We start from the raw sequence: 25731 nt of genomic DNA on the forward strand, positions 1-25731 counted from the left end.
GATTGTAGAATACAAAGCCATTCTTTGGCATGAAGGTTGCTACCAGCAAAATGCAGTAATAGACAGATGTAAAATAGAAAAAAATTATATACTAAAGGCACATCTCTACTCTAGACAAAACTTCCTCTTTTTGGAAAAAATATATTTTATTCAGAATATGAATCTCAACTGGCTTTACTGATATCCTAATGACTTTAAAACTATGAATCACATTATAATTGTAAAATCAGAACACAAGATTCACTATGAGGATGTAAAAACATAAAAATGTAGCGTGATGTGTATCCAAACAGACAGCATTCAAAATGTGAATTGATTTATTTTTAGGACTATGCATACTGAATAGTAATCACAAAGTTACGAGTGTTATGACAGCTGAAAGCCACAGGATTTTTTCCCCTTGTATGTATACTGGCATTTCAGATTTTTCTGATTTCCTTTCTCGAGCAGCTGTAATACTCTTTATTTATTTCTCTAAAAGCTCCCTTAAAATCTAGAAACAAAAAAAGTTTGTGACTCTTGTCAGTTGCTCTAAGTCCTGTCAAACTACTGTATAACCACTCTCCATGGAAGGAGAGTCCCTTTTTTTTGCCATCAGTTACATTACTTTCAACATGGAAAAAGGCTCCAGTAGGAAAGCATGACAGCAGGTCTCTATGGAGTGCTGTATAGCTGGTGCCTTCTTTTATTTAGGTAGCTTGGTTTTGTCTCATTTAAATTCTCTACTAAAATCATGAAGTAAAATCTTTATATGGTATCATTAGCCTACAAACTAGGGCCAAATAAGTTGGTAAAGTGTTGAGATATGAATGTGATATTAACAGTCAAGGTTACTTGTTCTATTAGACAAGTGAAAGCATTTTACTCAGTATTTAAGAAACTAAATGTTTGGTCTACAAGTAACATCTTAGCATTAAGACTGATTTACTGACTGAGTTAACTGAAGTTATTCTTGACTGGTAAAATAAGCTAATAACTAGTTAAAGTTCTTGGTACAGGAAGATATTAACTGTGTCCTACTACAATCTTTCCTTGGGGAAAAAAAAAAAAAAGAAAAAGAATGAAAGAAACTAAAGAAGTAGAGATCCAGAAATATTATATAATAATGCCAGTTCATTTATTCTTTGTAAATCTATTACAAAAAACCCTAAGCTCCACATCTGGGGAGGAAATGATGCATTACATCAGAAAAAAAAATGTGCTTTTTGCTCCTACTTAATCTGGAGTCTCTTCTTGGTTTTGGGCATGGGTTCCTGCTTGTGAGTGTTTTGTGAGTGTTAATCCTCAACTGTTCCTACCTTAAAGCTATCTCATTTAACTTCTTCCTCAGTCTCCCTCTAACAATTGTATTGATTCAATACACTCATGCAAAGAAGATAAGACATGATTTGAGTAGAGATAACAAGTGTGGTTTTTTTCTTGTAAGCATTTCAATAAGACACAGCAAGTGATTTCAGATATTAAATGCAAGGCCTTTTGGGAAGAACATACGACATAAACCTTTCTACTCTGTAATAAGTGGACTTGCAAAACATTCTTACCCAAAATGAACAGACATAATTTCCATTTCTACAGGGAATTTGAACAGGTGAGGAAGTCAACAGAAGTTACACCCAGACTGAAGGCAGTACTTTCGACAGAGGTAGCCTGAGCCCCCAGTTTCCATGAGTCCAGTGGAAGGCAGTAAATAATATTTTGAGAGTGCACAATATCTATTTCAGAATACCATGTGATACTCCTTTTAACGTGTGCCAGAGAGAAAGAAAACATGCTATAGATGCTCCTATAACCCTGTTTGTTCTTTGCAAGCTAATATTACTACAAAAGGTTTTCCTGGAGTATTTTTTGATCAATCTAAAGTAGGCAACTATAAAATGGATAATCATTTTTTGCCCAGTCCTCAGCAGGCTAGAAGATATTATGGACTGAATACTAAAGGCTGATTTTCATACTTTAAGTTTGAAAAGTTCATACGCTCAGCTATAGAATTTTTCAAATTTTATGTGGCAGCTGTAATGGTAACTATAAAAATAACCAGTGTTATGGTGCTCTTACCAACTGCCAGAACTGAGTCTCTAGTTTTTTATAGGAAGAGTTCAATAGGAATTGCAAAAACCATGCTTGTTTTTCTTATAAAACTAAGGCCAGACATAATTTTACATTTTTCAAGTATTGATAAACAAGTTCATCACTAGGAAAATATGTTTAAAAGTTTAACTGTTGTGGGAATGTTTAAAATGCAGTGTGTAATTGCTCAAAAGGGGGTGGAGGGAAAGGAGAGAAAAGCAAGGAGGCAAGGAGTATGCAGAACAGAATAAAGTGTTTTCTCTTTTAGAGTTATGGCATCTTTTTTATCTCATGTAGGTGACTGTGCTGCAAAAGCTCACTTAGACATGAACTGTGATTGTCTGGGGTACTGCACTGATGTTAAACTGAGTTGAAGTTCTCTCCCACATAAATCTATTTCACTTGAGAATTTAATATGGATGAAGTAGCTTTTATAAACCTTCCAACTGAAGAAACATAATAAGACTCTGACAACTTTACTAGCAAGAGGCACTTTGCAAATATATAAATTTGGAAATACATTTTCTTTCTCTAATATAGAACCATGATGTAGCTGCGAATTCTAGTTTTTTGGGATTAGATCCATAATGGCATAAAAACTGAACATTATAGGGTCTTTTCTTGACAACAGTAGCAACTGGAATCACCAGCCAAGAGTAGTCCTTCTTATGCTATGTGCCCTACAGATGTATGGTGAAATACTGTCTATAGTGACTGAAATATGCAAAAAATACTGAAAGAATGAAATATTTTTACCGTCTTTAATATTTAGCAATATTAAATACTGATGCAATATTGTTCTCTCTCAATAGTTTCAAATGCTTCAGGTTTTCAGTGCACTCTGTTACTGAGGAGATTTGTTTGGAGGATTTCAAGTTTTTTGAAGAATTTATCCTTCAAGAGGTTCAGGTTACCTTTCAACTTGGTCAAAAAGAAAGCATTTAAAGATCTATGCAGCTTCTTGGACAAAACCGGTCAAATAGGTGCAGAAATAGAAAAAAATAACAATATTTATACTTTGCCCACTTTCCCTCAAGCTGCCTTCTACCTCAATGTCTTTTGAGGAAAACAAAAAATGTATCAAAGTCAGATCACATTATATGGATCTGGTTCTGTCCATTGCTCCCTGTCCTGAGGTAGCCTATTGGACCTGATGGCACAAATTTCAGATCTGGGGAAAGAAATGTGCTATTGAGCTGCGTCACATCATTCACATACAAAACACATGTACAGAATGCCATTGTGATTTTGACTTCCCTTTTTCATGTTTCAACTTATTCTTAAAGTTTATGACATTGGAGAAACTTCCAATGACACCAGGGTATTGTACAAAGGTATAGAATATCCTGAAGCCTCTGTTCTTTAAAACATGCTCCTGTTTGTAGGCTTCAAGCAACAAAACTGTTTCCTTAGCAAGTGTTAAAACAAAAGGTATGTTAATGGCTGAAAATGTACCTGTACTTAAATTTTTCCTTTCCTATAAAACTGATCATGGAATCAGGTCTGTGTGTTCTTACGAATCCCTACAGTTACAACTATGGTGTTCTTCACATTGGTAAAAATCTAAGCATTTGTTACCCTTAAAAGCTTCATTTGTTGAAGATCCAGTAAAGTTCAAATTAATTTTCTTTTTTCCAGTCAAATAGGGGTGTTTATGATGGACTAAGTGTTTATTACCACCTCCATTCCCCCATGCCAGTTAGCACTTACCAGTGAAAAGTGAATGGCCATTGCCAATGAAGGCTTCTGTCAAGAATTTCCCTGTCCTAAGTATGAGCTGGGAGGTTGGTGTGTGGGAAAGTTGTATAAAACCTGCTTTGTGTTTTTACAGAAAGAGACCCAGCAAGAAATTTTATGATGTATCACAGTTAATTCTAAAGTAAGAATTCTGTTTAAGAAGAATAAGAGTTCTATTCTTCATCTTATTTTTGAAACTTTACATAATACAGATTTAGCTCAGGTACTTAGGAAAACAAAAAGAATTACAGAATTGTTTCTGACTGCTTACAAAGTACAAGCAGTTCTCAAAAATCCAATTTTTTAGATTTAGAAATTAAACTATTAATCCATCAAAAAAGAAATCACAAACTATTGCACTGAAAGTAAAACTGACCCAGTCAGATCAGGGAATTCATCTGCAGTAACTATTTGCTATTAATAGTAGTGAGTTAAAAGAGCACAGAGTATATTATACTAAATAAAAGCCCAATATTGTATTATTACAAAAATTGAGTAAGATGGAAGTGTAATAAAGCTAGATGTAAGTGACAAAGAGCCATAATTCTTGAATTTCACTTAACTAATTGTTTCTATATCTATATTTCTTACACTGGTGTGAAGATTCCTCATTAATCTCCTGTCTTCTGTGTCATATTGATGTATGCTCAGAAGGCCATTCTATTCTTTCTCCAGCCATAACTGAATTTTAGTAATGGATGCAGTGATCTCACATATAGGCTGTAAAATTTGGATAAGAGCTGCTTTATGTAAGACTAATTTAAATAAATCACCTTTTTCCATGTCCTCCAGCTCAGCAAATTTTATTTCTGAATACCATGTCTTTCTACTTTATCCTTATCTACAGGCATACATAGATGGTCAGAAAACAGTTGTGTGGATTAGAAATTAAACCCTGTCAAATGGTGGAGGTTAATGGGGCCCAAAATAAAGATAATATGGATGGAGGGAACAAATATGTGACAGGTATTATTTTAATGTATCCTGTTCTATTACAGTTTAGAAGCCTCTCATTATAAGGGAGTCAAAATTGCAAAGACTCTGAGCTCAAGATGGAGGAGAAAGAACATTTATTGCTGTTTGTGTTTGATAAGTTATCTATGAGAAATGCAAATATTTGGAGGAAGAAAATTATGCACTGATCATTGACAGAGTGTAGGCTTGAACTCTTTGCAGCTGAGTGGTTGATTTTCCATGATGCCACAAAATGGCTATTAAGATTTAAAACAGTAGAACATAATTTTAAATGTATAATTTCTTATAAAATAAGGAAAAGTTAGAAATAAGCTCTAAAAGGTGCCTCAAAAGCACTTACTTTTTTTTTTTTTTAAGTGACCTTCATTGAGATTTCCTTTAACCTCTGAAATTGCTACTGGCAGAGAATTAATTTATAAAATGAAAATGTTGTTCTGTTGATAATTCACTGCCAGGGCTGTATGGGAGGGTGGATGCTAATAGCAGGACTGTGGTAATATTGTAGGTAGTTAGTAGCTATTTTAATTTCTCACTTCAACTCCTTATTTATGTGAATGCATTTACATGGGATGACATGTGCCCATTCAGTTCACAAACTCTGTTTCCCCCAGGTAAAGAATTTCAGGTTCTTGCTAGGTGAGAAATTATGCATAAACATCCCTTGTAAACCATATTAGCTTGAACTGTGTGTTGGAGCTGATTTTGAACACTGCCAGATAAGTACTTCTTGAAGCACATACCATGCTCTGATATTTAAGATTTTATTCGCGTTTGTAGGATGAAATATAAAAGTTCCTTAGTTAGTTTATTGTGTATTTCTTATCTTGTCTTTATTTTATATCTTTTTATCCCCTTCATTATTTTAAAGACATCTTAGAGAGCTTCTGGTCTTTCAGTGAAATATTCCAGTCATGGGAATCTGACCTTTTATGCATACATTGTAGAAAAGTAGTAGATTCATAGCTTTTAAGGCCAGCAGGGACTATTTGATCACCAGACTTGACCTCCTGTATAATAAAGGCAAAAGAATTTCCCCTCTATTGAGTGCAGTAACTTCTCTGTAAACCATTTAGCAACTGGATGTTATATTTTAAGTGTGTTTTAAAACTGTACAGGTCTCATTTTAATTTTTCACCAGTGGCATCATTTTATCATTCAAATAATATTTATAACATATAGTATCTGTATGAATATTGACATTACTTTGTACAGATCTTTGGCTAAGTCCTAGTTTACTTTATTAAACCACTGGTGAAGCATATGTTGCTTTGCATTTCAGTGATTACAAATCTGCCTTCAAATTCTCCAAGTAGAGACTGTGCTGCCATTAGACTGAATAACTTCATGCCAGTCACAGGCATCCACTTGCACCCACATAAATCATCAAGTTCAAATTCAAGGCTTACTTGTTAGCTGTGAACACCCTGTAGTTGCTGCCAGATTCAGTTTTTCCAGTCATATAGAGCTTGGAAAAATGAAATGGCAACATTAAATTGCCAGTTCACATCTATTTACATCACATATAACAGCTTTTATCTCAGCTTTATTCAGCTCTGACTCCTCAGCTACATACAAGTTGATGGGAAAAATTACATTATGCAACAACTAAGAGGCATGTAGTGGCAACAGGCACAGCATACAAGACAGCAATGAGAACCATGTTCAAATTATACAGATTTTCTAAAAAAACATGAATGTACACCAAGTGCTCTGCTGAATTATAGCACAAAATGGCTTCTCTGAGAAGAACAGGAATAATGGCTCTTATAGAGGTTTGAAGCTAAGTCAAACCCAAGTCAAACCTCTTAGCCAGTAAAAAAAATGTGAAGAAAGGGTGAAAATCCCCACCCACAGCTACTGATGAGTGGAAGAAGGCTTTTTCATTTTCACTGAAGTGAGTAACACCTACTCCTACTGCTAAATGACTACTAATGGAGAATAGAATGTGAAGCTATATAGAGCCACTAATTTTTAGTATCTTACCACACTTAGAAGAGAGATCAATATCTACAACCACAATGAATAAAATGTAGGTGATGTAAGAGATTAGGGAAGACACAAATCAGATTGCTTACGTCTGACACAATTAACTTCTGCTAACACTGTCATTGTCTGAATGTGATACAAACCAGGGAAAGTTAGTTATGGACACATAACTATTATTATCTTGTTGCATCTGCAATTTGTGCGAATCAGAGCATGCCCCCCATTCTTAAGATTGTCTCTGTGAGCCCTTTTGTCCTTGAGGTCTCTGGTACTCCAGACTACTGTGAGAAACTTCCATGAATTTTTGAATGCAGCTGTCCTGATTGTTTCAGTGATGCCCTGCTGGGATGCTACACTACATGGTCTCAAATCACAACATCTATGTGGTTGGTCATAACCACTGCTCTTCACTGAACTTGAAGAGAAATGTGAAATGTAGATGTGAGCCTTAAACTTAGAGTGTTATTATATAATAATTGAAAGGCTTAATGCTGAGGTGTAACTGGCTAGGAAGAAATGCTCTATCAGTCAGCTCGCCACACCCAAAACCAATTCACTTCAAAGCCTGTGGGACATATAGTATGAATTTGGCCTCTGAATTTTAATATGTAGCTTTTTGTGCCCAAGGCAAAGACAAACATATATTCTTTCCTAATCAGAAGAATAGCAATTCTTACTTGGAATTGTCAAATAACTCAAGGTAGAGAATCTGGAACCTGGGTTCTCATGTCCAAGCATCTCAAGTTCATGTGGAGGAAGTGATTTTTAATACAAGAAGCTCAGGGGTATTGCCCCTTTTCGTACTTCTCTGTGCACTGCAAATGAAGAACAACGATAAAGTTGCATAGAATTTGGAAGTTACAGTGCTGGCAGACACAAGATCAAATAAGAGAAGATCAGGCACTATGACAATTAGCAGAATATAAAGGGCTAATTAATATGGAGAAAGAATCATCTGAGATGGTACCAGAAGCCATGGCTGTGATCATTCAGAAAGTGTTAGACAAGCACTTTGAAGCAATGAAAACATTAGTGATGTGTTGCTGTGGCTGTGGTTTTCTTTTGTCCTGAAACATTAATGTAAAGACTTGTAGTTTAATACTGAAATAAAAAAAGGAAAAATGTGATTTTAACACCATAGACTTTAAACCTAGAAAATATATACTGAGTAGACAGATGAGCACTTATATTGCTATTTTTTTGAGGAAATGTAAGCTAGAAAGTGGCCTGAGCATAGTCCAGGAAACTCTTCAAGAGTAATCCTGCCTCTACCAGAAAATTTTGGTTTACTTTGGAGAATAACTTTAATTTCTTTGCTCTACTTTCATCCTCCTGTACAAAACAAAACAAAACAAAACAAAAACAACAAACAAAAAACTAAACAACAAACCAACCACAAAAAACAAAAATAAAAAAAGCCGACAACAACAAAAAAAAAACCACAAAAAAAAAAAAAAAAAAAAAAAAAAAAAACAAAAACAAAAACCACAAAAAAACCCTGGGTAGCAAGAGGAAGACATTAACAATGAATTTTAAATGCTTTGAAATTATGAAGTTCCTACTTGAGGGGACTACTTGGTGCCACTAAATGTGACCACAGCTTTATGTCACCTAACAGGAAGTTTTTAAACTACAATACTCAATATCTGAGATAGGTGTGGTTTATTGACCTATCACATAGGCTAATGCATTTTCCACTTCTGCTGCTGGAAAATTTATAGAGGAAAAAAATCAATATCAAGTCCAGTTTCCCTGACTAAAGAAGACATACTGACACTGACAAAATCAAAAAGGTCTTTGACATCTGCTGGGTTGTCACCATAAATCTTGTAGATTAGTCTCAAACTTTCTGGTTTTTTTAGGCTTTGGAGTGGCTGCATTGTAGCTGTAATACTAATTATATGTATATATTAATATAACCTTCAAATTCAAAGGAGTTAGGGCACTTTTTTAGAGACACTTAATGTGCTGATTCTCTTGCTCAGGACATGGACAATGTATGCAACCCAACATCTGAGTTTCACCAGTCTCTCCTTCAAGGAATAAATAATTAATACGAATGGTATATGAATGAAGATCTATAATGCCTAAAGGTATAAAAAGGAAAAATAGAATGAGGGATTTTCACAATTGTAGTGAATTTACTGAGCAAATGTAAGAATTCTTTCATTTAAAATGTGACGGAGATTATGTAAGTGCAACATTTCTTTCTGGCATTATAATTTCTTCCATGCTGCAGTCGTAACTATTTTAGTTCTTTGATCAAAGTAGCTTATAATTCCTGGAAAAGCAGGAGCTCTCTGAGTATTAACTACGTTGATGTAGTTGCTGTATGTGTGCAACATATATATGTATATATAATAACTTATATATATATATATATATAAAATATCTTATATATGTGGTAGCACATATAATTCCCTGTAATGGCTTTCTTTTCTCCTTCCATCTCTACCATTTTGAGAGTCACATACTGGGGTCTATTGAAGTGTTGGGGGTGTTGCATTTCCAATATCTGTTTTTCAAGATGTGAAGTTAAAATGTTGCCTTATAAATCAAGTCTTTTTATGGAACTGCTCCAGCAAACAGGGTTTGTATCACACAGACATAGAAACATTGCAGTAAAATAAGTCTTTGCTGAAAAAAAAAAAAAAAAAAAGAAAGGAAACTTGCCTGAAGCCATGTCTCCAAAAAAAAGTTTTTGTCTGTAAAGTTAATAGAACATTTTCTGGCCCACAATCTACTTCTAGAGCTGGACTGTTCACACTGGGAGTTAGTGTGGCATAACAAGTGTTCCATAAAATCACATCCTTCCTTACTGAACACTAACTTCCCTTTTTAGACAAGACTGGAAAGTTTGATATTCACTCATAAAAAGGATTTTGAAAATGCAGTTCCATCTGACATTCTTGTGAAAAGCAAATATAACCTGCTATACAATTAACAGTGATATGTTCTTAACAGTTCTTTTTAAAACAAATGAATTACTATTGGATAATGGTATCTTGTCTGCAGAGATTTCTATTTTTATATTTTGCTAAGAATAGTTTGAGTCTTAGCATTGTAATTAAGAAGAAGGTGACATTTTGAGTTCAGTTTTCATGGGATCAGCAGTCCTTGCAGGCAGCTGGTAAAACAAAGGAAAAGTTCTTTTACCTTTCTTAGCTCTATATGACTTTGAGCCAGAATTCTGGAGCCAAGTACAACCCCACCATCAAGAGAACTACAGTCGTAAGAAGCTCTCTGCAAAGACATTGACCATTTTCTTTCTCCATTACTGCTCACAGGTAACCTCAGACCAAAGTGTACAGTCTGTGGGGCAGCTACACCCTATGGTGGGCCACTGTTGTGCCCATTAATGGATGCTGTGTAATGACTGTTGGTTTCTTCCCTTCATTTAATTTGAAAAGAAACCCAGAAATTCAGGGGTATAGAGCCAGGCAACAAGTTGGAGGCACTCAGGTTGAGACCAGGGAGCAAAGAGTGGAGTACTCCTCCCTTTTAGTGTCAGCCCCTGTAGCTGCAGGTGGTAATAGTTTTTACTTCATTTCTCTTCCTGCAAAGCAACTGCTACTTCACAGATGGACATCTCAAAGTCTGCAATGCATTCTGCAAGCTGATGAGTGTTTTGTTGTGCTTTTCACTTACTACTACTATGATAGTACTTATGATTCATATGCCACCTGACTGGCTAGGAAAAACTCAGAAGCTGTGAAACATTGGTGGTTTCTGCAGAGAATCAGTGCAATTATGGTATAATCAATTGGAAATATAACCTGCTTTTTTAGATGAAGAGATATTTTTCGAAGACATTTTCATCTGGGTTTTGCTTTCAAACTGGAAAGCTCCTGTACACTGCAAAAAAAAGATATGACCATATGTCAGGGTTCCTTTGGCCCACTAGATGTTGATGATGAAGTCTTTTTTTCATCAAAACTATGGAAGGAAAATACCTTATGTGCGTGTTGTAGTGCGTGCATTGAGTTTAGACATGTCCTGGGGAATCAGAACAAAACTAGTCAGAGGGCTACAACACCTCTCCTATGAGGACAGGCTGAGAGAGCTGGGGTTGCTCAGCCTGCAGAAATCTCCAGAAAGACCTTAGCACAGCCTTCCAATATATAAAAGGAGTTTATAAGAATGTTTTACCAGAGCCTGTAGTGACAGGACAAGGGGCAATGGTTTTCAATTAAAACAAAGTAGATTTAGGCTGGATGAAAGGAAGACATTTTTTGCAATGAGGGTGGTGGGCCAATGGAAGAGGGTTGCCCAGAGAAGCTGTGGGTGTCCCATCATTGAAAGTATCTTGTTGGACAGGGCTTTGAATAACCTGATCTTGTGAATGATATCCCTGCCCTGAGAAGGAGGCTGGACTAGATGATCATTAAAAGTCCCTTCCAACCAAAACCGTTCTATGATTTTATAACTTCCCAAATTGTGCCTGATGAAATCCAGGTATACTCAGTTTTCACCGTGACTAGGACATCTATCTGTAACCCAAAATATCAAGGTCAGATTTCAGCACTAAGAAACTTTAGAAAAAGCTACAGAAAGCAATGTTTTTAAATCTACTCAGGTTGATTCCCATATGTACAACAAGAAAAGAAAAACCTACCAATTTAAACAAATAAGAAAACCAAACTGGGTAAAATATTTCCGAGATACAAGTCAACTGAGACCTTTTATTTCATCACCTATGTTCAGGTAAAATGAAAAGTCCATAGACTTTACAGACTATGCTTTCATGCCCTGTTCAGATCAACTGGGCAATGCATCTTCTTTCATGCGCTTTACCATAAATAAAGAATTAATTACAAGTCAAACCAGTTACATCTAGGCAGAATTGGGGTCCACATGTTTATTTTTTATTGTTGTTAAATACACTGAACTTAGTTTTAACATATGAAGAAATCACACTTTTTTTTTTTTTTTTTTTTTTTTTGGCTTTGCCAATCCTTATCCAGCTGACAGGGATCAAAGGTTAAAAAATGGAGTGTTCCTAAAATACAGCATGAGTCATTAGCCCAGGCTGATGTAAGCTAAGGCATTGTAGCCTCTCTGTTTCCATACAGAGAAAGACATTGTTTTGCTGACACTAAAAACGTGAACTGCAATCAAGACACGCATAATGTCTTACAGTGCAATGGGAGTCATGTTTGTAGGATTTGCACTGCATAGGAAGTTTGGACACTTGTATAATTCACACTGAATTTAGAATATGCTCCATCAATACCAAACTTGCCAAATCATGTGCACGGTCCTGTTACTGCAGTGTGAAACAGAGACCCATTACTTTCTTCTTATTCACACAAACCTTGTTTGAATGGCATTGTAGCAAACACAGTGTAATTAATACCATTCAGATTCAGTCATTGAAGGCAGCAAAATACACAGTAACAGTGTAAAAAGTTGTAATAAACCATTGCTATACCTTACACTGAAATTATTCCCTAAACAGCTTATCCTAGATCCAGTTGGTTGCACTCCAAACCTAGCTATGGGATTTCTACCCAGTCATGGTTTTGAGTTCTGTCTCCATTTCCCAACTCCTAACACAAGCTACATGCTGGGTTGCCCTCTGGCTGCAGTTTGGAAGGAGTCAACTAAATTTTTGGGATGGGAAAGTTGTCCAATATAGGACATCCTATTCGTACTCAAACTCTACTAGAAGCAGAATTCATAGAATTTTCCAGTTTCTTTTTTCTCTATACAAAATAGAGTTATCTAAAGAATTTTAATACTTTCTCAGCATTTTATTGGATACACTGTATTCCCAGGAAAACCAACTGAAATGGAGACATGTTAATTCTAGGGCAATTAAAAATTCAAACTCCATTTCTCTGAAAAGAGATCGATTGTGTAAAGCTTTGGTGGTTTTTGAATTTCTAGTTTTTAAAAAAGAGAACAAAAACCCTTCTTTTGACATAAGCCCAAAGTTCCTGCCCATAATCACGGTGTTCAGAAAGACTTCCAGCTTCTTGTTTGAATGAAAATCAATTCCAGTTAAGCCATTTAATATTTTTTACAGTTTGGCTAGGAAATATACACTATATATTTTTTCTTCAGTTTGGTACAGTAATTTAGTGAAACACTAATATTGTCATTATTTTTTTCCCCAAAGCAATTTTAGATTGAAGAAATACTATCTACTTCCTGAGGCGCTGAAGTTTTTAGGTATTATTGTGTACTATACCTTATATTAAAGGCTGTAGTCTAGTAATATCTAGTTGACACACAGGAAAAGAAACTGGGGGTCTTTTGAAAAAGGACCATTTCCCAGTAGGAGTTCTTATAAATCTCTTATGAAATGAGACCTATATTGTCTTGCCTGATATTAATGAAACGTAATGAGCAGAATTTCTGCAAGAGCTATTGTAGTCTATCTGCCAAGTGGAAAACTGTATGTCAAAAGAACTAATTAGACTGTTATCATAACTGAAACAAATTGTGAATCTAAACTGAAGGAATCCACTGGGACTAGTAGACTGTTCCTGGTCTCCTGTTCACAGAAATTTAACCCTAATGACTGTGCTACCAGAACTCTTCTGCTGCCATACAGGCCTATGCTGTGCAATTTTAGCTTCAGAAGGTACGTCCAAAATCAGGAGTGAAGTGGTGAGAGAAAAATTCTATTAATTGCAACTGGGATTAATTAACTGGCTTTGTTCTTGCCAAATCAGCAGGATAGGCATTTACATGTATGTTGTATTTTTCAATAATATTCTGCAAATGAATTAATTAAAATGAGACTTCCTTAAGCAACTTGTTGTTGAATGAGGTAGCAGATGTACTTAAGAATATATATGTATCTTCATATATGTTTACATAAATATATCTTTATATAGTTAGCATATATATATAGAAGCATATAGTTGCATTTCTAGGAGATATATATGTGTGCATATAGGCACATAATGAAAGACAGGGAGACAAAGCATAGACATCAGAAGAGAGACTTTTCTTTGAAATGTATTGATAGGTTTCCAAGTCAACTGTTACTGTGAAGTAGATCTAGGTAGACTTTTCCCTTATAATGAGGTCCCTGAAGAAGACCATAAGGCTTTTAAAATCAATAAAAGTTACATTTCTGTAAGAAATAAAGCTAGAAGTTGAGAGGTTTTTTTTTATACAGAGGAATATTTTTAAACTCTTTTTATCCAAGGGGTACAGGAAAGGAATATTTATTCACCAACTTCCCTTTCCCACATGCAGCCTTGCAGGTAAAACTTTGCTTTCATATGATGTTGTAATTAACCCAGTGATCTTTGAAATGGGGTAGACATTGTACAAGCTCTAATCCTTAGAGAACTTATCATTTTCTTTCATCTAAGCCTTGACTGATCAGGTCCTGATTTTCACAGCAGCTTCATCATCACTGAGCAGCATTTCCCCATGCTAGTTTTACAGACTTTTGCCTGTTACCTCCTAAAGTCTCTGATGCTTTCTCTTTTTGCCCACAGGTGATTCCATCTCACCTAATCTTGAAAGAAGAAAATATATGACCAAGAACAAATATGACACAAACCTCAACCATCACAGACACTAAATAGCATACAAGACTGGTTTGGAGGATAAAGTCTGAAGAAGAGAGAAGGTCTTAAATATTTAAAAACATTCTGTTATGAAGCCCGACCAAACAAGTGCTAAAATAAATCAATGTATCTACCCAAAAGAACTATCTTACACATTACCAAATCTTCTTCCAGACAGTTTTCATAGACAGTTAAATAGAGTTATTTCCAGGCACTGAGTTTAGCTTAAATTAGATAATGTGGTGAATAGACTGAACAATAAATCTCCTGTAGTCAGTGGTCTGTCTGTGTTGGTTCCTCTTTATTATTCATGAAGAAGTGCTACTGTTGTTACATATTCATCCAGAGCTTACTTCACCAGAAAACGAACCACAGAATGGTCCAGGAGTCATGGGCATTATGGATTTTAAGATTCCTGTATTTTTAAGCAATCGAGACCAGACTGCATGATTTTCACTGACTGGCACTGAGCCATTTGTAAGGACAGAAAAAATTATAAATTTACTTCCAGCAAAGTTGGCTTGTTATATTTTTTTTAAACCTTCCCTTTTTATGAAACAGAAAGATTATGTATATACTACTGGTAAAACACTATGGAATTTTAGAGCTGATGACTTCTTTCTCCCAAGCCCAAAAACCTGATATTGTGTTGGAAGAAGAAAAGTTATAATTGATTTTGCTTGTATTCTGACAGGGCATTAATGATCCCAGTTCCTCTTCCCAGTGTCAAACTCTATTAGATATTTTATAGAAAAAAACCACAAAACAAAATCCCACAGATCAAAAAAAGAAACCCAAGGCATGTGGTAGTAACAATTTAAAAAAATCACTGTGGACATGATAAAACTGAGCAGCTGCTTCAGATGCATTGCTGGAATTTTTCTCTTGTCCTCAAGATACATTATTAGGTGTAACTGTAATTTCATGAACTAAAGATTTGTTGTTTGGAATCATACAATGTTAATAATAATGAACTGCGATGGAGAACTGGCTATCACCCAAAAGTTTCTACTTTACTTTCACTGAATAAATATTCTGAATGCTACTTGCTTATCTGAATATCTAAGCTTTTTGAGTCTACAGATGACAGCTAGAAATCTAGCTCTCGACACATTTGATGTCTTGTCTTTTTTTTTTTCTGCCTATCAGGCCAGCTATATGTTAGGGCTAGGCTCTTGCACTGAAAGAAATATAAAAATCATTGATTTTTTATTTTAGATTAGACATGAGAGTAAGGCAGAAGTAGATTCAGTGGCACAGAATGTCAATCTAGGTCTCAAGTCAGAGACACGTGGAAAGTCATGGTGCCATAATGAGTTACCCAATATAGCTGATCTGCAACAACGTTTATCTTCAATCTCTTAGCCTGTGACAAGTGTGAAGTGATTTACATTTCTTTGATCCTCAACAAAATATGTGATAAAAGAGGATAAGGATTATTTGAATTACTTCACATTTGCCACAAACCAAGAGAACACAAAAGCACAGTTACAACATGTTGGTTGTTATTCAGTAACTTGTTATCTCTGTGGGAATTTGTCCATGTGTCTAAGCCCATAACTCTCTACCTCTTGAAATGAGATAACAGCGCTTCTTCCTCTTCCTGCTTCATCTTAGATGACTGTAAATTCATCAGGCCTAAGGGGGTCTCACAATAAATGACTTTTTGTTGAAACCACTTCTCCTATATGAATAGGGGAACTTCAGTAAATAATGCCTACTTTTCTTGGCTCACTCACACAGATAAAAACACAGGACTGTTGCCAGGAAAGTATGTTTCAATTTGCAAATACCATGTGATAAATAACACACTGAACATGGGATATGCCATCTGCAGCACTTGAATCTCACATCTTGACCATTCAGTGTTATCAAATTTTGTTTAAATCTCTAACTTCTTAGGGTAATTATGAAAGAAATTTAACCACAGAAATGGTAAATTTCTTCTCTAAATTTATCTGGCAATCTAAAGCTAGACTGAAAACTGGGTAAAATTTTCAGCCCAGTTCTCTGCATAACAGATAATACTGCCATGTTATAGGTTAGGTATATGCAAACAAAGAGCTCATGAGAAGAACCTATTTGTTCTCCAAATATTTTTTTAAGGCATTACAATTTTGGAATACAATAACACATTAAAGTGTCACTACTTGCATATTGACTTATGAAGTATATCAACAGCACATTGAAAGCATAAGTGTATTTTCCTTGCATAAAACAGTCTCTATGCTATTTTTATAAGCCTTGGTCAGTAATAAAACATTCAAAATGGAACAAGTATTTCAGACTGAAGTCAGTCAAAGGAAAATGGCAGCTGCACAACAGACAACTCACAGGCAAACCTTTTCTGCAGTGAACTCCTATGCCAGTGAAAAATGTCAAGAAGCAGTGAGACCAGACAGGAAGCTTACTGCATTCTGTGTGCTTGGTGGAAAAATACATTCCTGGCCTTGGCATCAAAATCTGACAGCAGTAAATGTCAAGTTGTGTGTGGCCAGAAAGTTCTGGCTGGAGGTAGAGTGTATTTTAGGAAGTCAGGTGAACTGGAAACATGGATACCGGAAACCTGTCAGAGAAATTTCAACAGCAAGGAAAGCAGGGATGGTCTGGATGGCCTGACAACATATTTGTTTAACAGCCTCTTTAAGAAGTGTTCTGCCAAAGCATTAATGCAGTTCACAGACTTTCACATTCAGGAGTGATGTATCGCCTCTTGTTAGTAAGAAAACCTAGTAATTTCCATCATGAAACTTTGTTCTCAGTTGTTTATGGTTTTGATAAAACTAGTATTTTAGGGTGAACTTGCATAAGACTGCCATAGATTATACCCTTTCTCTTTGATTTCAGTCATATCAAAATGTCCACATTAATGAAACAAGAAGTAAACCTGTAAGAAGACTATGCATGAAAACGCTATGGGGACATATTAAATTCTTATAATCCCTTTCTTTGAGAAGGTCTTGCCTTAAGCATTTAAAAGCATAGGAAAAAAAATACTATAACCTTTGTCTTTGAAGCAGAGACAGCTGTGGGAATAAAGCCACCATATATACATACAGGGGAAACTGGACTGAAGGAGAAAGAGGCAAGGGGCTCTCTGGCGAGAATAAAAATTGGAAGATAAAGTGCAATCAGCAGGACCTGAAAGGTGCCACTTAAATCTTGAAGGAGATAAGGCTGGAGAGGAAATGAGAGTCACAGGAAAATATATGGTATTCACTTCTCTCACCCCCATAAAGAATAACAACCTGTGATAACAGACAGATAATAGGCGGTTACCTGTGCTGGTAGACATGTCTGAACAATGAAACTACAGTTCAAACTTCTTAGCAGCCAGATTGGTAATGAAATAGTTATTTTAATCAGTTTGGTTTTTGAAATGTTGATACTACATATCCGAAAATCTCTGAAAATTATGAACTCTCAAAATTTGGAAATAAACTTTCTTTTTCAATTAAAATATGCTCTTTAAGCATATGATATAGTCTTTAAATATATGACCAATTTTGCTTCTACCAAGGGCACAAGATGGTTTTTTATATTTACACAAGTATACCTAATACCTAAATACATAATTGTCAGTGGCTGATTTAACAATATTGTTTTAACACAGACTTATACATTCACTAAATAGACAATGCAGAAATTACTATTATCTTAATTCATTCAAATATTATTAATTTATTTGCATTTGCTAGCTCTCACCAGATGGCACTGCTTGGTGTAAGGTCTGGAAAGTCATACTTAAGTAGCTATTTCCTTTTCAGATGGTGGTTTGAACTGAACCTAGTAAGCTGTCCTGTTTGCTGCAAGTAGTTTTGGTGGTGAACTATCTTATCCTCACACTGGGCAGATGCAGAAACCAAAAGTTAACTTTTTACTTTTTCCCAGAACCCCATGTTAAAGATGGTACAAAAAATTTAGTAAATTCTTGAGAGTAAGATAAATCACACTGAATTTTCTTCTTCATTGGCCAGGGTCCCCAGCATAGAGAGGTGAGAGAGAAGGTACAATCAGACTGAAAATGGCTGGCTCATTTCACTCATCTTAGATTCCAGTTTCAGAAGGGAATGAATCACCCCTGAAATGAGACAATAAAGACCAAAATGAGAAGTTCTTTAACTTAAATGTTTTTAACATTTGTAGCCTCACATTTGCCATAAGCATACAGCACGTGAAGGGTCAGTAGCTAGAGTTTGTGATAGACAAAAATTCATTAAATGTTAACATTTGACTGAGCTTAGAAGCCATTCAAAGTCTCATCTATACACTGCTAGATAGATGCAGCCAAAGTACTAAAGGGTTGTAAGTATTCTAAACCCAGAAATTATGTACTTATGAGAATTTTTTCTTGAGTTAAATTTCTGAGTCAACAAAAATACTTTGCTGAAATAGTAACTCTCATATCTGTGATTTCCCAAGCTAGCTCTTTACTGTGTTCTTTTGTTAATACTTTTCTTTAAATGTGTATTTTTTATGCATAATTTCCCAGATGACAATTCGTCATGACTGAGGTTGACAGAAAATGCACACAAATGTTAAAAACTTTCCTCTCCAAAACTCTGTTCTTTTCTACAGAGAAAATAAAAAATAAAATTTCTAACTAATCTCGCTATAATGTGGATCCCAACTTTTTTTTCTTTCAAGTCCTGCCTAATTTTGGCTGTTGATTGAATTTTCACAACATTTTTTTGAACACTGCTAACAGTATTTTTAATTTATTCTGTGTTTGTACACACCTCTTTGCAGCTCTCCAACTAATCCTGGGCAAGCCTGCCTCTTTCAACAGTTGAGCCAACAAAGGTAAATAGGAATGCTGTTCTTGCCAGCTGTCCAGGGAAAATACTAAGGAAACTAAGCAAGAATAGAATAATAAGTATTTTCTCTATCTGAAAAAATTACACAAAAGGCACCTGCCCAATAATTAATCTTTTTGAAAATTTCACATCATTGGATTCAAGATTTTGACAATGCTCAGTGTCAGCTGGAGACAAGCACATTTCTGCAATGCTCAGTTAGAAGCTAATCTCAGTCTTCTCAAAAATAGTAAGTAAGCATCTTGGTTCATTCCAAATCTGTCCATATGGGGTTGTATACTGGAAAGTCTTGTGGACTTGAATTTTACCTTCTTAATCAGTCTTCTCTCTAAGGTTATTGTTAAAGTATTCTTTGATATTGTGTCTAGGTATAGTTTAAATTCTGCATTTAATTAATTTTTTTTTCTAGATTCACCTTCTCTAAATTATCTGTAGCTTTCCAGGCACTTTCCATTGGCAGTTGTTTCAGTACCTTTCTTTTTCTTTACACATTTATTCAGAATCCCTTTATTTCTAATAACATCATGAATATTGCTGATTCCTCTTTTGCTCTGAGTACATTCCTATTCTCTCTAATTATCAACCCCCTTCATCAGAAATTCTCTGCTGCTATGCTTCATCTGTATTTCAGATCAACAGCTTATGGGTGTTAATGTTTTGTTACCTTCTCCTTTGCCTCTCTTGCAGGTCTTCATTACGGCAGCAATGACATCAATATAGAATCTTCTTGAGTAGAGCAATTCTCATGTTAGCAGGTCTTACCAGATTTTGTCACTTTGATCTGTTTATTGCAAAAACAAAGAGACACAATCACAAATTAAAACTACATCATCTTCTTGTATCTTTTAAGAACGAGGGAATTAATGTAATGAAGTTCCTAAATACTCCCCAGAAAGCACCTGGCTTCTGCAACTTTTTCTGTTTCTCAAACTAAAGAGGTGCTGCTTGTTTCATAATTCATGCTCTAGCAGAAGGAGCACTGAAACCATATGCATTTTAAATGAAATACATATATGATGTACAGTCGTACATAGATTCAACACTACACAATGAAAAGTAAATAAGTTCCCAAAGCAAAAATTCTTCATAAAATATTTAAACTAACTTAAAGTGATGCACTATTTTTATACGATACCGTATAATTAAAATGTTAATGATATAATCCATGTCAAGATGACATGGATTAATCTCCTAATAAAAGTATTTAAGATAACTGTGCCAGCATATGATTCACCATCTCAAAGGTCAGAAACAGATTTAACAGTGATACAGCAGAAAATCAGCAAAACACGAAACCTTCAGTGCACACAAGGTTCCAAGTAGTCTTAAAAGCTGAAACATATTTCCTGAGTAATGTACTATCAAGACCATATTAAGCCTGTTCCCTTTTTAATCTGGCATTCTAAAAGGTTATCAAATATTGTTCTTGGATCCAATCATTCTTTTTGTGTCATTCAACACTGTCAGTTAAACTGGTCTAAAAGGGGCAGCTAAAAAATATTTTGGCAAATATTCCATTACTCAAATGCATGCCAAAGTAAGGATTTTCTTCTTAGAATATCAAGCCTTAACAAATGGTAAAACAGAAGTTATGGATTAAATCCTACAGAACAAAACCCACCAACATTCTCATTATCTCTTATGTCAAGTCCAAAGAAAAAATACTCTCTTTATCTCTAACATAAAGGTATTGCAGCTTGACTATATGTATATAAGATTAAATAAATCCTACTATTCATCAGTGGAGTATAGGAATGAAAAGAATATAATAGATAAGATAAATATACTGTTGTATGTAAAGGCTTGAAACATATGTTTGGAACAATTCATACACTCCTGCAAGGCAAGACTTCAAAATCTCTGGGATAAAATATGTATTTATATTCTGGTGTTGACATATTATGTTACAATTATTACTCTGTAAGCTCAATTAACTATGATATGAGGAAAAAGAATTATTGTAAAATGCATGTTAGATTGCATGATTAAAAGCTAATCACCATAAACACAGAATTCAAGCAGCATGGAGAGCAACAATATCATGATGAGAAATACCAGTAAATTACTGTGAACAGGGCACCCAGGAACACTTCCTTGAGCCTATGCAAGAATGGTGAGATCTTTGTCCCTGATGAGAAACCCACCGAGGTTTTGGAACCTTGAAATGAGGACTTGCAAGAGTCTCATGTTCATTGAAGCAGTGGATTCAGCAGCCTCTAACATTTTAAAATAAAACATTCCTAAATCCTCAAAGCTTGAAATGGTGACCTACTAGCAGAGTATTTTTCTATCAGACACTCAAATTCATAGTCATGTGCTTAATTTTATTTCAACAAGCCCTGCTCTACCCCCATAATATAGTTAGAAGAATCCCTTGGAAATCCTCTATAATAATATGACACATCTCCTGTCAGAACAAGATAATTTTATCTTACATAATTGCTCTAAAAAGATTTAATGCTTTTATGTTGTTTTTTAAGGACAGAAATTTTGAACAGGGATCATAAGCTGGTGTTTCAACTGTAAGAAAGACAAAGGTTCATTGTGTTGCCAGTGATTCACAAACATTGTTGAAAAGGGAAAGGGTGCCTCAAAATGCAAAATGTGAGAGAAGAAAAAGCATTTTACTTTTTTCTGTTATGTTGCTGTGACTGTTCGTTGACTGTTCATCATTTCTGGCAAACTGATAGAATTGGTCTGATGTTTCGCTTTGCTCCTGTTCTAGAGTGTGCTGTCTTCCTTGGAAAGCATTCCTACATTAACACTGAACAACTCTGATTTCTTTCTTTTATCAGATTCCTGAGACTTCAACAGTAAATGCAAACTTTCACCTGAAAATGATGACACATTCATTGTCTTGACACTCAGCAGAGAAGTGGTAAAATCACAGACATTAGACAACTCCACAGTTTCTCACAGAATTATGATTGATATAGTGCTATCTGGATGCAAAATATGGCTTTGTTTCTTATGTTTCTGTTGAACTGTGCTCAGCCACATATCCAAGCAAAACAAAAGTCTAGTTATCAAAAAAAGTTCCCTGAAACTTGTGTGGGTTGACAGCAGGTCATTCAACAGCTAGGAAATACCAGATGATAACCCATACCTCACTACATAGCCTAGAGAGGAATGAGTTCTCCCAACTTTTTCTGTGCATGGATTTGCCAAGGCAGAACATTCTTCACCTCCTTAGGCAACATAAAAGCTGTGATTTTGTTGCTAGAGCTTTGTGATGTGCTTAAATATTGTGGACCAGTACCTCCCTTCATATACTTGTTAATGGATAATCAAGCAAATAACAAAGCTCTATCGTTGGTGAAAAGAGTCAACCGTATGCCCTGTTCTGTTTATGTCTGACAATAAGGAGTTATATAGGATGAATATCTGATTTAAAATATTTTGACAGTCAGCCTCATCTTTACGGTGCTGAAGCTTAGTAATATAGGAGTGACCTCCAAATCTAAAGCTGTGGAAAGAGAAAAATGTCTAAGTATAGATTCTAGCACAAACTTGGAATGTCTTCTTGAACATTTTCAGATACCATATCTTGAAAGTTAGTGGAAAACAAATCAAAAAAACTTAACAGTCCAACATTGCAATTGAAAATACTGGTCTGAAATGACAGGAAATTCTCTTTTATGTACAGCTTTTATTTTGTATCAGTATAGAACTTTAATAACATATCTAATAAAGTACTAAATATGTTTGAGGCCACATTACAGTTTGGGTGGGAACCATCACTAGGAACTTCCTGACTTTGGTGAAAGTAGAACCTGCAGGAGAGTACATCATCTCCATTTTTAAAGTTTCAGATTTGATCTCATAAAAAAAGTTGAAAGGCAAAAAGCACTACTGATGATCCATTTCTTAATTAAAGCCACATAATCTTTAGAAGCTCTCTAAAAGATCTTTGAACATAACTTTTTAAAGCAATGATGTGTTCTTAGTCAGCAAGAACATATGCATCACATTTAATGACTGATATTTGAGCTTCTGTAGTTTAAATATATATATTAACATCAAAAAGGGCTGTAGAAGATAGAAGAAAGATATTCTTTAATTTAGTCCAATAGCAAAGGTCTGAAACCAAGTATATTTTACCTACCACCAACATTTTAGATGTTTGGAACAAGTTAATGAATTATAACAAAAGCCTGGGTTTTGTTTCTTCTCTGGAGCTGGAGGACATTTTCATTTTGGACCTCAATTATAGTGATTGTCAAAAAGAGGATACATTCAACAAGCAGTGGAAAAAAGTCAAAAATGCAAAAAACTGCCAAAGCAAATAATAATCTGCATGAAAACACACTACAGTAATTCTGCACTGGCAAAGAATTATGTATAATCTCTGTGTAAAGACATTTTTTTATCCTTATAGTAACAGTTCAAGGATGACTGAAAGCAGAAACTATTTGAAGAACAGATTCATAATAAAATGTATAAAGAAAAATCCATGCTTAAAGTATCAACCAAGACTGAATCTTTATTTTCCTTCATATTCTGTTTAACTTTGTGCAGTACTCTTTACATTAACCTCTCTGTTCTCACTATGTTCAATAATAGCACCTGAAATAGTTATTATTTTAAGTCTAATATTATGTCAAAACATTTATAGCAGTAAATATAGCAAGCCAAAATACATTATTAAAACTTCTCAGAAATAGCAGCTCAAGCTGTAAACCTGGAAAATAGCATAAGCGAAAGCATAAAAGTGATGACAGCCATCCTTACTGGCCCTTGTGAAAATAAAGCACCAGGAGTGATGTAGTTTAGTCTAGTAACTTTGTGAGCTAAGCAAAACCTTACTAGAATATAACTTAGTTCTAAGACATTTCACTCTCTTATAATAATAGTTTGAGGTCATATGAAACTCAGCTTTCTAGTTCCCCAGCTAAAAGATTCATCGCAGATCCTGAGGATAAAATAAAATCCAGAAAACACCTGGGGAAAATGTTACTGATGTTAGGGATGAACTATTGCCAGATTTAAAAAAAAAAATAAATAAAATATATATATATATATATATATGCAGAAACCCTGCAATTTTTTTTGCCATAACTGTACATTAATTTCTTCCCTTATTATTGGAATCTAGAAAGCTGAACATTACAATTTGCCTACTTCATCTTCTTAGCGGCTGCACAAAACAGTAAATGCAATCTGAGAGATACATGTTCAAAAAGGATTTCTGGAGAGGCCATTCTGATAGTTACCCAAGCATAAATTATGTCTCAAGACTGTTAGCATGTGACACACATTATGATGCACAGTCCATGTATATTGACAGTTAATGAAAACATTTTCACAGCCATCATTTTGCTGCAAATCAAATCCGAATGAGAATTCAGTACAATACATCTTTTGTTTCCAATCATACTTTGGAACTGTACTGCTAAATATAACATGACAGAAAGGATCTCCGTGAGAGGAAACCGACATATTTATACCTGCTAGTGCTAGGAATTTGTACATGTGGTTCAACTGCCCTAATATATGCCTAAAATATCAGCTTCACACCTCTGGAAGGCAGAGAAATGAAAACCAAAAATGGATGACCAAAGTATATACCAACATGTCAGAATATCTCAAGTTTTCCTAAATGCTGGGTCTTTTGTGAAATATTTCTTGAATATAAAAATGGGTAGAAGGTCCAGCTGTAAATTCACTCACTGCAAATTTTGGCAATGACTTGAACCAGTCCAGGATTTAGACCTGACAAATTTATGACCAGGAATGTGAAAGGATTGGGAAATTAAACAAAATTAGTTTTTAGGAAAACTTTAGAGGTCTGAAGTAGTCAGTAGATTTTGGGTATGTAATAACAAAAGCAAATGAAGTGCATTAGAAGCATAAGGGAGGAGAAACCATTCTTCTGCTGGTGGGTGGAAAATAAGGGAGACATTCAAGGCTTGGAGAAATGGGATTACCCAATGTGTTATGTTTCTGGCTTCAAATGTGGTAAGTCTGGGCAGGATCTGTATCCTGACTTGCTAGTAGACATATATATATGTAACTGTCGTGTTGGCTAATGAAATAACACAAAGATTTTTTGCCTGGGTTCACAGTAATAGAGAAATATGTGAAAGAATGTTGAGGGCAGGGGTGTGGATTTAAAAAAAAAAAAAAAAAAGACATAAATTTTCAGGTTAGGAAAAACAACAAAGAAAATAAATATTAAAATTTAACAAGTGTTTTAATTATTTTATAGAGTAAAACAACCATGAATTTTGTTATTTGGAGAGATAGTATTCAAATTTCCTACTCTGGGGGTAAAAGTAACACTAGCTTTCAAACTCTGCTTTTTTATTACTCTTTCCATATTTTTAAAGAGTACATGACTATTATTGGAAGGCAATGACACGATCTTTCCATATTTGTAAAGGCAAGCTCTCCCACTGACTTTGGCACAGGCTTCTTCTGGAGAAAGGATGCTGGGCTGGGCTCACAACAGCTTGGTTTATTTAAGCTATGATTTTTATTACTGCAACTCATGTTTGTCATCTTCTAGAGAGCAGTTTATTCCCTAATCCTTTTCAATACTGTATACTTAGGGTGTGTCTGTTCTGTGGCTTGGATGTGTACTGAAACATACTTAAAAAGTATATGTAAAAAAACCC

The sequence above is a fragment of the Heliangelus exortis genome, chromosome 1 (assembly GCF_036169615.1).
Source record: "Heliangelus exortis chromosome 1, bHelExo1.hap1, whole genome shotgun sequence".
Classification (NCBI taxonomy): domain Eukaryota; kingdom Metazoa; phylum Chordata; class Aves; order Apodiformes; family Trochilidae; genus Heliangelus; species Heliangelus exortis.